A 15,058-nucleotide genomic window follows, 5' to 3' on the forward strand; every position below is an offset into this window, starting at 1 on the left:
GACATCGCCCACGTCAGGGAGGATCCGCTGACAATTCCTCCAATTCCAGACCCTCCCAGCCATGTCTGGATTGGGTGTCACTCTCCTGTACCCCGTAGCATTCTTTGCTGGAAATTATTGACACCTCCATCGTTTACCTCTAGGCCCCCAGGCCCTAGTGTAGTAGCTGACACACAGGTGCAGAATGGCAAACATCCTTCTGCAAACGGATGAGTGACATAACATGATGTAAAGGTAAATGTTCATTTCAGAATTGGAAAATAGTCAGATCAGAGATGACTAGAGGATGCGATTCTTCATATTAGATTGGTGGTTTATAATTTAGAAAGCAACTTCATAATCCAAAGCAAAGCAAACCCAAGAACAGAGAGAGCAGACACAATTACTCTTTTTGCAGAAATTGGGGCTCAGAAAGGTTACAGGACCAGCCCACTGTGGAGCAGCCATTATGCAGCAGAGGTGACTCAGAGTTCAGGTCTTCGGCTGGCACGAGTCCTCTTTCAGGGCCCCAGGGCCCTGCAAGGATGGGCGAAAGCTGCACAGTTATCAGGCAATTCTGCAGTGGAACAAAGCCAGCTGATTAGAGCGGTGGTGTGTTCCAGCGACAGACAAACACGATCCACTAGAAGGAGGCAACCTGAAATCAGGAGCCCAGAAACTCTGCCTAATGCAATCATTATTGAGTTTTTCTTATCTTTGCTTTCAGAAACCCTTATGAAAATTACTGCCAGATGGTCCTCTGAAAGAAGACAGTACGGAACGATTATTCCAGCCTTTGTTCAGGGCATGAGCAACCGGAGAAGAGATATTATTATGATGGATGCCATAGCTCTCCAGGTGTGGCCCCTCAAAATCAGGCTCCTTCCAGCCACTCCAGACTTTCATAGGCAGTTGGGATGAATGGTTTGGCTTGGGCCCCAAGAGGCTCCTTCCTCGCTATTGTCAGTGGTCCTTGGAGAATCCCCACATTGCGGGGTTAGGAGCCCTTCTTTGGTGGCTGTGAGGATGTCCTACACCAAAAAGGACTATTTGAAAATAATGGTGATGAAGCAGAAAGAATCTTCCCTGTCATGTTTTCCTCAGGAAAAGAGAAGGTCCAAGCTAGCCTGAACCTAGTGGGGTGATGTGGACAGAAATGGATTAGCCAGGAAACCAGCTGACCCAGTTGCAACCCAAGAACTCACACCAGAGGGGGCCTGTGCCTAGGATTAGCATTTAATATTCTACATTTCACAAGTGATCATGTGCCAGATGATGTACTAGGCACTGATGATACAAAAAGAAGAAACAGACAGAACCTCTCGAAATCACTCATGGAGACACAGTCCCCTGCCAATCAGCAGTCACAGCCGTGCTGATTGGGTCTCAGGTGTCAGGATAGCCCTTCCCAGACAGGCAGCGTGTTGGCAGTAGAAGTGACTCAGATCGAGCACCCCTGACCCCCTGCTCAATATCTTAGCATCCCCTCTAGGTGGCCTGTGTATTTCCTACGGGCGCTGCCCAAAACACTGCGGACAAAATCCAGGTGGGGTCTGCTCAGCACAGAGCAGAGCCAAGGTGATCACGTTCCTTGATGTAGGCCCTGCACTTTCACTAATGACTTCTGGGTTCCCCCTACCTTTTTTGGCACTTTTGTCACGCTGAGTCACACCGACAAGTAACTAACACTCACGTCTAATAACTCTACCAAAAGGGGATTCACAGTAGGCCTCGTATAACTTATTCCTATGAAACCCAGAGCGCTCTCTTTCCTGGGTGCTTGTGAGCCATCCCATTCACATTCCTCTGCAAAACCATGCTGGATAGTGTTCCTTAGCCTATAATCTAAGCTTTGTAAATGAAAAGTGTGTTTCCCTACCTCCAGTCTTTAAGAAACTTTACCTTTTCCCTGAGATCCCCTAAAAATCAGGGTCTGTGGTTTGGCCATCATGCTCTTTCAGAAACCTAGAATGTCACTTGTTGAAGCCAGGAGGCGTACCGTTTATTCCGAGCAAATGGTTTTTCTATTTTTACCACCTGTATTTGTTTCCTAGAACTATGATAACAAAGTACTGTAGAGCAGGGTGGCCTATAACTGCAGCGATTTATTCCCTGACACTTCTGGAGGCATAAAGCCTCCAACCCAAAAACCAAGGTGGCGAGTGAGCTCCCTCTGAAGACTCCAGGGCAGACCCTTCCCTGCCTCGTCTAGTCAGGCATGACTTGACATGTAGGTGCACCGACTTCCATAGCACATGGCTCTCTTCTCCCTGTGTGTCTCTAGCTGTCACTCCTCTCCCTGTGTCTCTGTTTTCACTTCTCGTAAGGACACCTGTCATGTTGGATTAGGGCCCACCCTCATAGAGTATGACCTCACCTGAACTTGACTACATCTACACAGATCCTATCTCCAAATAAGGTCACATTCATAGGTGCTGGGATTTGGGACTTCGACATCATTTTGAGAAACACGATTCAACCCACAACACCTACTGTGGGAGAAAGGTCAACATGAGGCCCAGGCTCATGCAGGCTCACATGAGAATGACCTGGTTTTCCCAGAGCACTGTGCCCTTGAAAACAGTAGTTAAGATAACCGGGGAGTGTTATGTCTGCTTCACTTACAGTGTGCATTAGTGGAGCCGTGAGGTGACTGCCTATGTGTTCTGTGTGTCAAGGTGACCTCCACACTCCTTGGCTCTCATCCCTGGTACATACCCCAATCAGGGGAGGAGCAAAGGAAGCTTCTAGGCCTCCTGATGAGATAAAGGTACAGTATCTCCTGCTTTGTCTCCTTCGCCAACACTTACTAACGGTATTATTAGATTGAAGCTTGCCTGAATCTGATTGGCCGTTCAAACCCTGTGCTGCTGGCCAACCCTGGTGTGACTTCCTCCTCATTAGCCTTCAGAAGCCCTTTCTCAGTCGGAAGCTGTCCTTAGCAGAAAAGACTGGAGCGAAAATACAAGGCTCTGCCATCTGCTAATACAGCATGCTACCCCCTTTTCATTCTTTGTCTGGCTCTGATGAAAAATAAAAAGCAAAAGCAAGTAAAAAATGCTCGTTTGTTCTGCCAAGGTTTGGTCTAATTCAAAGCTATTTGTCCTGAGTATGCTTGGAAGATAGAGTCCCAGTCCTAACTCCCCACCCCCCAGTACCTTGGTGTCCACACTGAGGAACACACTGGTACCGAGGTTTTTCTCTGCAGCTTCGTGATCACACTTCTCATTTTGGCAATTATATGCAAGGCAGTGGTGGCAGGTGACTGCTTGCTTCAGCAGTTTACCTTGTTTAATTCAACAGTGCAGCGGTTCTGACCACCAGGTCGGGAGTTGGTTTAGGAATTCTATAAGCAAATTCCCCGCGGTGTCTGACCTGGTGCACGCGGAAACCAGATCCCCTGACTGACTGCCACTAGGAGCCAGGGTTTAGCTGATACAGGTGCATCGCCGACAACGCCCTGCTAGGTGCTGACCTTTCTCCCCTACGTTCCTTCCTCTCTGTCCCCGTGAACTGGATTATTTTTAAACCAACACACAGTTCAGGGAGAACCTAATAAACGTTTGTAACTGTTGACCCAGTAATCCCACTTCTAGGACTTGACTCAAACATCAGACTATGGGCCAATCTCAGACAGCTCTGCTTCCCAGGCAGGCAGGAGTCGGAGAGCATTCCCCTGCCTGGCGCGCCAGGCGGTGGTTTCTATGGCAACAGGCTCCTCCCCCAGGGAGCCGAGGTTTCCTCTGGCTAGAGAAAAGCTGGCGCCTCCTGGACAAGAGATGTCCCAGGCTCGGCTTATACAGTATTATGAAACCCTTTCCCCCTGCCCCACACTCCCCACCCCACGTTTCCTTCCCTAACCTGACTTCCCACCACGAAATGCTACTACTCGATAAAATATCCGATTCAAATGGTGGGGATGGGCGTGCTGGGAGGGGGGCGGGGCGGGGAGAGTTCTCGCTGGCAGTCCTCCAGGGCGGGTGATCACACGGTGGCCCGTTCCCTTCTCCTGGCACCGGGGCTCCCCTGCCTTCCGCCTCCGAGCTTACCTGACCGCGGGGCTCCGGGGCCAAGGTGGGACTTTCTCTCGCTGCCCTGCCTGAGTCTAGGAGGACCTGAGCTCAGGGCTTTAACCTGCAGGGTGGTACTGATGTAGGAGTCTGGGCACCTTGGTGGAGAGCTGGGGCGGGGAAGCAGAGTTTGCTACCCCCTAATATGCCTCGTTGGGATGTTGATTATTTTAAGTTGGTGGTTTTTAAGAAACAAGAGACTGAGGGGAAAAAGCCTTTGAACTTTCCCCTAACTGCCAGAAAGAATTTAGATAGAAGACCAGCTCCAGGAAAGGAGCCAACATCCTAGAAAACTAGAGTTTAATCTTTAGCGTGTCGTAAACAGGGAGGAAGCTAGGGAGGCCCTTTGGTCCAAAGTCCTCTCTGTGTCCTATTGTTAAAGATGACTGAGAAAACATTAAAGTACCAAACCTTTGCTTTCCATTTCCAGGTGAACTGACTTCCTCCGCTTGGAGGTCCCAAACCAAAACAACCCTGCCCCCTTCTCCTTAGCTCCCCAGGCATATACAGGCCTTAAGTGCCTGACTGTGCTTGTCCCATAATCTTACGGAACACTCATAGGTACATATACATCATAAATTTGGTTATTTTCTCTGGTTAATCTGTTTCCTGCCAGTTTGATTATTACACCATCTAGAAGGACTTAGAAGGGTAGAAGAGAAGATTATTTTTCCTCCCCCACAGTACCCTCGGTATCCGAGGGCAGCTGAACTTAACCTCCCGTGCAGGAGGCTGCCCCCCTGCCAACCCCACAGAATCGGGAGTACTTTCCTGAGCAGCCCACATGGCACCACACTGGGCACTCGCACCCAATATCACCACCCTGCTGGGAATGGCAGCGTGGAGCTGTGACCGAGGCACCAGCCCCGGAGACACATCCGTGTCTGCTCTGTGCTCAGGTTGTTCATCACCTCTGTGAATGTGCTGGTAAAACGTCACCTCAGAAGGCTGCGCTGAGGGCTAAACAGTGTAGCGTGTCAGGGTCGCAGCACCAGGCCGAATGCACAGCAAGTCTGGAGCTCCAGTCATCAGAAGCTGTACGAGCCGTGGTGGTGAGTGCGGGCAGATTTGAATCCTGGCTCAGCCGCTGATGACTGTAAGTGAGTAATGTAACCTCTCTGTGGCTCAATTTCATCTTTCGTAAAAAGGGGATGATAACCCACTTCATAGATCATTGTGAGCATTCAATGGCTTGGTCTGTGACGGGAGCCCGCCTCCGTGACTGGCAGAGCACACGATCACTACTGTATTGTGCAGCAGCATTCTGGTAGTGCTGCCCACACAAGATTTACGAGTTCCTTTAGGAACACCTTTGTATTATTCACTTTCGTATTCCTAGAGCCTGGCTCACACAGGGGTTCAATAAACATTTTTTTTGGATGAATGGACTAATAAAACACTGCTCCCCATTAATTCTTTTCTTATGCCCAATAAAATCAGTAAAAGAGAGTGGGCAGAATAATGGGGAATCAGGAGAGATATATCTATACGCTTGTTATCATACTGGCCTGGACCCAGCCTCGCTTCGCCTTGTCGCCCACTTAGCGACACTTTGGCGTCTCCCAGCTGACTTTGATACCGCGGAGTAAGAGGCTGGGGCGCTACTTTGTTGCTCTTGGTGTTTCCTCACACCAACTCCCAGTCCCAGGCCACCTCCAGGAAGGAAGAGGGTCTCTGTTCAAGCTCATCTGCCCCTTGCTCTTAGGAGTATGGACCAAAAAAAGGGGGATTCTATGGACAGCAACCTCCCAGGGCGATCTGATCATAAATCCCTAACTGGGAAGGTGAGGGTGGGTAGTCATTCCCCAAGCCTATAACTTCTTTAGTGAAAAGTCTTAAGTCAGCCCCGTCCATTGTTCGTGTGCATCTCAGTTAACGCACCTTTGAAATGCCAGAGAAATGTCTCTGGAAGGGGATATTAACCCTCAAGAGAGCACATGATGTTGTGAACTATATCCTGTAATCCCTTCCAACCTTGCTCTCTCCACTCTTTCTCATGGCCCTCTTTACCTACACATGCATAAAAGGAGCTGGAAAACTTATTTTTGGATGCATTCAAGACCTTGCTCCCTGGCATATGTGGTCAGTTTGGCTCAAATGAACTCTTGTAAAAATTGTGTACATGTTTGGACATTTCTTACATTGACATAAGAGGCCTGTACTTCATGCTGGCCAACAACCAGTGGAAATGAGTCTCATTAGCCAGCCTCTCACCTTCAAAATCAGCAGGCTTCTTGGAAAGGTAGGAAGAGAAACAGTTTCTTCTGGCGCCTTTCCAGAGTCAAAGATTTCCCTGTGATGGAAATCGTTGTCTCTGGACGCAAGGATAGGAGGCCTCACTTTCACGTCCTCCCCGGAATGGACATGCTCCAAAGTACGTCCTGACTTGCCTAGGTCTCCCCCTCGAAAATTGGCAATGTGTCCAGGCTGGGAGGCAGGGAAGCCACAGTGCCACCAGGGGTTAGGGGAACAGGGGCAGGCGAATAGGAGCAGCTGGGCCTCAGAAGAGGGGGCGTGCACACTGGTCAGGTCAGGTCAGGCCTGCCAGGCCCACACCAGTGTGTCCTGGTACAGGGTAAGCCACCTCGGTGCCAAGTGGAGGCACCCAGGGCCTGGGGACAATTCTGAGGGTACCCAGCGCTTCCTCAATACTACGCTTCTTGGCCACATCTTCTTCCCCTCGTCTCTTGCCTATCCCCACTCCCCACCTCTTTCCTTCCATCAGCAAGCTCCTCCTCTGTGGGGGGCCCTGCCCTGGGGACCCCCTTTGGTCACTGTCCCTAAGGAACTGGCGCACTTTCATGAGAGAGACAAACATGAAACCTCAAACAATGAATTTAATTAACAAAAACGAAAATATATGTATCTCAAACAAACAATTTCCATCTGTGGCCTCCACCTCAGCCCCGCCAGGGTGCTCATGGGTATTCTCCCACCAACTGGGACGGCGTTCGGAGGCTGACGATGATCCAGACCCCGGAATCAGAGAGCATGTGGAAAACTCCAGCTTTGACGCTGACTAGGGGTGTGATTTGGGTGTAAAATGGCAATAAAAGAGTGCACTTCATAGGACTGCTGTGAAGAGCAAATGAGATAATGCCTCAAAGGTGCTTAGCACTGTGCCTGGCACAGACTGAAACTCAAAAGATGTTAACTGTTGTTGTTGACTAGGGGCTGGTAGCTTTCTCTGAAAAGCGCCCAAGAGGAAATACTTTTGACTTTTGGCCACGTCCTATCTGTTTGAACTGCTCTCCCCCTCCAGGGTCATGGGAAGTGCCCTAGGTAACATAAGTGAAGGAGTTCAGCTATGCTCCAAAAAACTGCACTTTTAAACTTTAAAATGTGAAATTTTATGGGGATTTCACATGTCACAGAATATTATAATTTTTCCCAAGCACTACAAAATGTAAAACTGCCCTGGCCGGTGTGATTCAGTTGGTCGGAGCATCATCCCGTAAACCGAAAGGTCAACACATGCGATTCCTGGTCAGGGCTCGTACAGGAGGTGACTGGTCGGTGTATCTTTCTCACATCAGTGTTTCCCTCTCCCTGTCTCTCTTTATCCCTCAAAGCCATAAAAAATTGTCCTCAGGTGAAGATAAAAATAAAAGACATAAAACCATTCTTAGTTCACAGGCTGTACAAAACAGTCAGTGGGCTGGATTTGGCCTGCAGGCCATAGTTCGCCCACCCCTGATCAGGCCTCATGAAATGACTGGTATTTCCTTTCATGGATTTTGCTTCAGAGAAAAACCTGCTTGGTGGGTCCATAATACCCTGATACATTGTCTGAATATTAAGTCGCAAGCTCCACTAATTTTAACAAGGCTATAAACCAGTAATCCAAGGACAATAAAAGTCTCCTACAAGAAAAACAATGCCTGTGATGTGTTGTGCACAAGCAAGGGTAAGTAAGCAATGCCTACAATTTACTTGTGCACAAGTTAAGAAATGGAAAAGACAATCAGTTCCTTAGATGCACCGCCTGTATCGTGTCGACAGAAGCACGCTGCCTGTCCCCACTGGCACACGGATGCGCTGCCCATGCACTTCGCTTCTCCGTGCTGTGCACAGAGAAGTCCAGCTGTGGGCCATGCGGTGGAGGGCCACCACGCCCCTGGATGACGCACAGACGCTGGGGAAAGACAGAAATGTGTGGTGAGTGAAGAAGGAGAGAGAAAAATGAGAGTGGGCAGGAGAAACCTGCCGGAAAACAGGCTGAGTCTCACCGCGGTACAAATCAGGCTGCAGATGATTCTGTCATAAAACAGGCAGATCCCCCAGGAAATGCCATGTAATCCCCAATTCCCTTCCTTCCTTGCCTTCCCCACCTTCTCAAGCCTCTGTGAATGGAGCTAAGGCATTGTGCTCGCCTCTCCCCTGCCACCTACGAAGAGTTTTACGGTCTAGTTCATATCAAATTCCTCACAGGCCAGGAATTCTTCCTCTAATGCTATTTAAAAGGCCATATCCCAGACATGTAACAATTAATAATTAAACTTGTTTCCCTAGACTCAAAGGAAATGCCAAGGCTTTCTTATAAAGCCATTCCAAGACTCAGACCTGCTCTCCTACGTGTTTTAAAAAAACGTGTTACCCACCCATGTCCTGCTGTCATGACTAGATGAGGAATCTGCTCAATGGAAGGGTCACACAGTCCGTCCTCAAGGTCAGATGACATTACCGTCTGACCTTGAGGTAATGTCGTCTGACTCAGTGTGACGGGGGGGGGGGGGGGGGGGCTTTTTTCNGGGGGGGGGGGGGGGACTGTTTTCCGAGAAGCACATGGTCGGGACACAGATGTGTGGACATAGTTTGCGTCACACATAACCTGCTGGCTCCTGGCAGAATCGCCTGTTTCTTTTAACTGCTATCTGCTGAAGAAAGCCAGCGAGACCTCTTTAGAAAAGAAAAAGTGAGGAACTGGGATCGGGCAAGGAACCCTGTCCAAGATGTCCCCAGCTGCACCCAATGCTCCTTCCCTGCCCATCAAGAAGCACAAGCCCAAGGTCAAAGAACTAGGCATTTTCTTTCTTCTTCACCCCACCACATGCTGTGACATTGAACCTCTAGCAGGATAAGAGCCACCCTTCCTTGTCAAATGGATCTCCAGCCTCAGACCAAATGACCTCGGTCTGGGGCATGAACTCCATCCCTTCCCAATCCCACAGTGGGCTCAGCTCTCTCTCCCAGCCTACCCCACTCCGCTCTCTGCCCCAGCAGGGCCTCCCCGCCTGTCACAGGAAGCAGGGAGGCACACAATGCTCTCATTTATTTTCTCAGAATGAGAGGCATTTGAAGTTGGGAAGCTGTAGAGATAATACTTTCTCTGAAGAACCAGTCCTAGTCCTGGGGGCCCTGTCAATACAGTCACCTCTCACTTTTGCAGGGTCTCGGACGCATGTCTCCGGAATACCTGGAACTCTGTGGCCATATCGGGTCTGATCCCCATTCATATAGACAAAGAGACAGGTGTGGGGAGGTGATGTGACTCCTCCCCACACTCTCACGCCACACCACTAACAAGTGGCAAAGGCCGAGGCAGAGTCAGGCCCGAGCGCACACCTCGAGGCCCCACGGCCCTCACCTTACACACAGCCCCGGGAGCTGCAGGTCTGGGCAGGCTGCCTGTGACATGATGAGGACAGAAGTCCTGTGGAGACCATTTCCCCACAGAAACGACTGGAGATACAACAGGCACAGGTCTTTCCAAGTGAGAATAAAAATACTATATTGAGGAATAACAAACAGCTCCCAGGGCACAGCTGGTCCCTTCAAGGAGTTAATGGTTCAGAGTTTATAAACATGCAAATCCGCAGTCAGACAGCAGGGTTCCCAGGACAGCTGAGGAACCGGAACCCACCCCAAAGGAAGAGGATAGTAAAAGGTTAAAACTCAGCCCATCGTCATGGCCAAGAGCAGGGAAAAAATAAACCACCACATCCTGTTGGAAGGGGATTCACAGAGAAGGCAGACTCCTGGGACTAGAAAGAAAAACAAGACACAAGACAGAATAGATGGAGGCTAAGGACTGCACCAACTTTGCACAGTGAAGCAGTTGCCTATCTTCAGGATGACCTTGACAATAAACATGACACCAAAACAAACACAGAAGAGTGGATGTTAAATCACTCCCAGTTGTCCAGACAGCATGCGAAGCCTTTCAGTCTCATCCAATTTGACAGCAGGCCTTACTCAAGACCTGTGCTCTTGGCATGGATGGCGGCCATGTAGGGGCCCCTTCTTTTTCATGCTCCCTCATGGGCCCTGGTGGAATTGCCGTTCCATTTCTCCAAAGCTATTAACACAGATCAGTTTGCCCCCAGAAGGGGAAGAACCCAGTCTTAATTTAGACTTGCCCATAAAGGGTATGTATTGTAAGAACAGATTTTATTTCTATTTTCCCATTTATGCCACCAGCCAGGGCTCTCGTAGCAGCATTCTGAGACCTTCACCCGGCCTTCCTATGGCCTCTGGCTTCTGTTCTCCCCGCCATCATTCATTCTGTCTCTGCCGGTTCTGGATTTTTCAAGAATCAGTCAACGCATTACTGCATTCTGAGATGTGAAGTCCTGAGGAGGAGGTGGCCTCTCCTTCAGAAATGGCAAAATCCCTGGGTCTTCATGAGGAAGGGGTGAGCTCCTCACAGGGCTCTTTGTCCCCGTGGGCGTGGGCCCGGCTGCAATCATCAGCATTTGCAATGATTTATCTATTTGCTTGCTTGGTTAGAGCTGCCCCCTCCCCCACCGTGGTTTTAGCCAATAAGAAGACAGTGGGAAAAGAAAGTGTCAGGGCAAGAGGGAGACAGGGAAGAGGATGATGACCACAGGGCAGTAGGATTAAGAAAAGGGTGAGGGGCCTTTATTTTGAAGTCATGTTTTTAAAAATATATAGTTTACATATAGCAAAATTCGCTCTTCCTAGTGTTCAGTTCTATGAGTCTTGACAAGCATACAGTCTCGTAACCTCCACCACTACTAAGATGGAGAATGGACACCTCACCCGCAACACTCCTTCTGCTGCGGGGCTGTGGGAAGGAAACCGAGGTGTATTAGAAGTCGGAAGGAAGGAAGCCCTGGAAAAGGAGAAAATAATGGCACCAGAGAGGAAAGGAAGGGCTAGCTGAAGGAGTGAGACCTTGGAGGTGGCGAGGAGGCAGACAGCTACTCTGAAGGGGTTAGTTCAAGTGAAAAGGAACATTTTCCTGCTTCAAGTGAGTGGAAGGAAGGATGAAGGCCCTCAGGGTGTATGACGTATGTTGGGAGTGAATTCCTAGTTGTCTTACCAGCAAAACCCTGTCCTGCTCAGCAAGATGCGCAGTGCCCTATCCCACATCTCCCGTGTTGGAGGCATTATTTCCCGTTGCCATTACTGCCTGCGGGAATTGCATCACAGTGCAGTGCAGGCACTGGGCTGGATTTCTTCGGGCCGCATACCCAACTTCTGCTGCCATGCAATCCCGCAGCGATTTCAGAACTAACAGACTTCAGAGCTCTCCAAAGTTAAGTGCACCTGCATCGTTTCCTGTACCATCCAGTGGAAAAACGTGGCAATGGAAATGGCTTCCATCCTCCTAAATTCACGTGACAGTTGTAAATGACTCACTGACAAAGAGCTAGACAGTTTCCACAGACAAGTCCTTGGGGCAGGATTCGGTCAAGTCCCTTCCTGATGCCTGTGACATCACTTACGTCTCTCATCATCTTCGCAGCCCTACACCCGCCACCAGATTCAGGTGCAGGAGGCAGAAGGGTGTTAAGCCCTAATTCTAAAACTGTGGCTGTCAAGAGTAAGTATCAAGTTCTGGGTTGGAACCAGCCTGTTTAACAATGAAATAAAATGGAAAACAGCAGGGGGCTCAGTGTGATCTCGGGAAACTTTTGTTTCCTTGAAATAGATGTCTACAATGCACTGTAATGTAAACTATGTTTCTGCTGTGGATCACAGTCATGGTCACGTGGGGGAAATTTGGGTATAGACGTGTGTAAATTCTCTACTAACGTGCGAGCCTGGGCACGTTACTACTGAATGTCCTTGCGGCTTAGTTAGATCCATAGTCTGTAAAATGGGGAAAATAACAGTATCTACTATACGTGGTTGTTCAAAGGATTAGAGAGAAAATTCATGGAAAGTATTATGGACTGTGCCGGTTTAATAGTCAATGCTTATTATTATAACTTCTTTTCCTCCCTAGGTCTTCAGCCTCAATCTTTGTTTCCTACCAGACCTTTCTTCTGAGCCCAGAACTGTCTGAACTCAACAGCCTGCTTGACATCCACAGCGTTGTTCCAGTGTCTTCAGCTCAACGTACCCCAGCTTAGATTCCACTCATCACCACCTTCCCTCTCCAGTCCTCAGCCCTCCTACCACCACTTCCTGCCCCCGGGTGCACAGACCCTTCTGCTGCTCCTCCTGAGTTCACTCTTCTACGAGAGGTGCCAGGATGTCATATGATGATCTGATTGGGAAACCGGCCTTCGCAGAGGTCAAGTGAAAATGAGGTCACTAGGGTGGTCCTTAACGCAATATGACTAGCATCCTTCATAAGGGGAAATTTGGACACGGAGACACGCCTAGAAGGAAGACACAGGAGAACCCCATGGAGAAGCCGGGGAATGCCTGAAGCAGAGAGAGGCATAGAACAGATTCTCCCTCACAGCCCTCAGAAGGAACCAGCCCCGCCCACACTCTACAGCTCCTCAGTGTCAGTCCTCGTCTCTGCCTTCCACTAAAGGTCCTCTCCAATCTGGCCCCATCCTCCCTACTGGACTTTAATTCCCACAACTTCCCCACCTAGACCTCCTTTGGATAGGTCTCCCTGCTAATCCGCATCTGGAAGATGGCTCTCCAACTTTTCTTGAGTTCCTGACAGCCTATTATGTCCAATCCACTTCTCTCTTCCACCTAAACTTGCATATTCTCTAAGCGCTATGATCCCTCTGTAGTGCCTCTTCCTCGGTTATATTGCCCCTGGCTTTCTGGCCTGCGGTCACTTCCCTCTCCTCTGCACTGTCTTTGTGCTTATCGTTTGTATTATGTAAGATGACACTTCGTTATGTCTTATTCACATAGTTTCCTCATGGGTTAAATTTTCTTTTTCTTTTTTTCTAAATGTTGCCTGCATGTTCGTCTCCTCAGTCACCGACTATAGGACTCTGAGAAGCTGTAGGAATATGCAGGCGCAGACTTGGGACCTGGCTTTCTCTCCAACGTTGTAGAAAGGGACTGTGCATCACAGGGCAGAGCCCTGTGCTCCCCCATGCCACCTGGACAGAGCCCGGGGAGAGCGACCTCCCAGGGTATCCACGCTGGTTAGAGTTAAATTTTAAGTATTGCAAAGTACTTTCCCAGGAACCTTCCTAGATTCGTTTTATCAATAAAACATGAGGCTCTAAATGAAATCTAGAGCTTCCCACAATTCTTGCATGACTTTATCATTTATCATACAATCGAGTGTTATGGAGCGTTTTGGTTTAGAGAGAAGGGCGTCCCAGGTATGAGTCCTAACTCTGGGGTTACGGGAAAAGTCACTGATCTTCTCTAAACCTCACTTCCCTTGCCTCTAAAGTGTCACCTCTCAGATCCATTGTAAAGATACAAAGGGGTAATTTATGAAAGTGATTTTTTAAAGGTAAAGGTTTGCTCAGATGGGAGATTAAATCATTACTGTCATCTTGGTGCCAAGATAGCTCAGCTCAAAGTTACCTGCTCTGCTGATGAAATGGTGGGCTCAAACCAGCGAGCTGGTTACTCTGGACTTATGCCACAGGGGCCAATTAACTTCATGGCTACTAAAGGGTGAGAGGAGGAATGGGGAAAACAGCACAGCACATCCTGAGGCGTCAGCAGGGTTATCTCGTAAATAAAAGATGGACAGCATGCAGTTACCTCAATCCACCTTAAGGCATGCAGTATCCCAGGTTCTCGGGAGAAATGACTGACAGTCCCAAACATAATCAGCTCTGGTGCAAAACAATCCACAAGGTTTTACCTAAGTCAAGAGTTTAATGTTTTATTTTGGGTTTTCTTACGTAGTTGAATTCTACTGGTTTTAAGACTAAAAGCTAACCAAGCATTGATAAACTGTGCCTGCAATACAAAAGGCAAGTCAACCTCTGTCATTTAGAATCTCAATATGGTTCATCCCTTGAGCATACTGAATTAAGAAAGAGCCAAACCCTCACTCCCATTTCCAATGAGGACGAGCTTTAGTAGTAGTACACAGTCAATAATCACATCCCCAAACCACCAAATTTTCCCTGAGAAACCAGCCATGTGAACTCAGACTTTAAAGTAAAAATTTAAATGTTTTTACTTTAAAGGGGTTCAATTAGCCCTGGCTGGTGTGGCTCAGTGGATTGAGCACTGGCCTGTGAACCAAAAGGTTGCTGGTTCAATTCTTGGTCAGGGCACATGTCTGGCTTGTGGGCCAGGCCCCCAGTTGGGGGCTTGTGAAAGGTAACCAGTCAATATATCTCATTCTTCAACGTTTCTCTCCCTTTCTCCCCATCTCTCTAAAAATGAATAAATAAAATCTTTTTTAAAAAACGAAGGAGTTAAAATCACTCTTTTCTTTTACTTCGCCTTCAATATTTGTTTCACAAGCTTTATACCCTGGCCAAAGATTTCTAGTGAGTCAAATGACCGTTTTTAAGCTGGAGAAACTAAATACAGTATACATACCGAGTGCAATTATTGTAGCAGTCAGTATGCATAAAATTTAGAAAGCTAGGCCCTGAATTTCTAGGAACACAAAAACAGATCTAAGACACAAGCAGGAGTCTGGGCTTCTCCACCTGGAATGACCAGGTCCCCCTGGTGTACAGGTGAACTCCAGTTTCCCTTAACCACCATCTGCAGATACCAGTTAATAGAAAGGGCTGGATAATGAAGACAGAAGACCAAACCACTCACAGAGAGAGACCCGGCAGCACTTCGGTGAATGCATTTACCCAAAGGACTGGACGAGGAGGCAACGGTTTTAAAAAAATCTAGGAAAAGAAATCTAT

General features: G+C 48.5%; 1 protein-coding gene and 1 non-coding gene across 5 annotated transcripts in view; both read right to left on the reverse strand.

The window, feature by feature from the left end:
* TRIM2 (tripartite motif containing 2) overlaps positions 1–15,058 on the reverse strand; it is a 119,175-nt gene that overhangs the window by 57,287 nt on the left and 46,830 nt on the right. The window contains exon 1 of one of the 4 annotated variants that reach the window (XM_037058372.1): positions 8,651–8,671. The exons of the other annotated variants lie outside the window; for them this stretch is intronic. The gene's annotated coding sequence lies outside the window, so the exon portion shown is untranslated. Of the gene's footprint in view, positions 1–8,650; positions 8,672–15,058 lie in introns of those variants that run through there. 4 annotated transcript variants of the gene reach the window in all.
* Positions 13,159–13,361, reverse strand: LOC118995644 (small nucleolar RNA SNORA73 family). The gene has a single exon (XR_005068339.1). It is a non-coding gene; the product is annotated as a small nucleolar RNA SNORA73 family (small nucleolar RNA).

The sequence above is a fragment of the Sturnira hondurensis genome, unplaced genomic scaffold, assembly GCF_014824575.4.
Source record: "Sturnira hondurensis isolate 20B ecotype Veracruz unplaced genomic scaffold, ASM1482457v3 Scaffold0010128, whole genome shotgun sequence".
NCBI lineage: Eukaryota > Metazoa > Chordata > Mammalia > Chiroptera > Phyllostomidae > Sturnira > Sturnira hondurensis.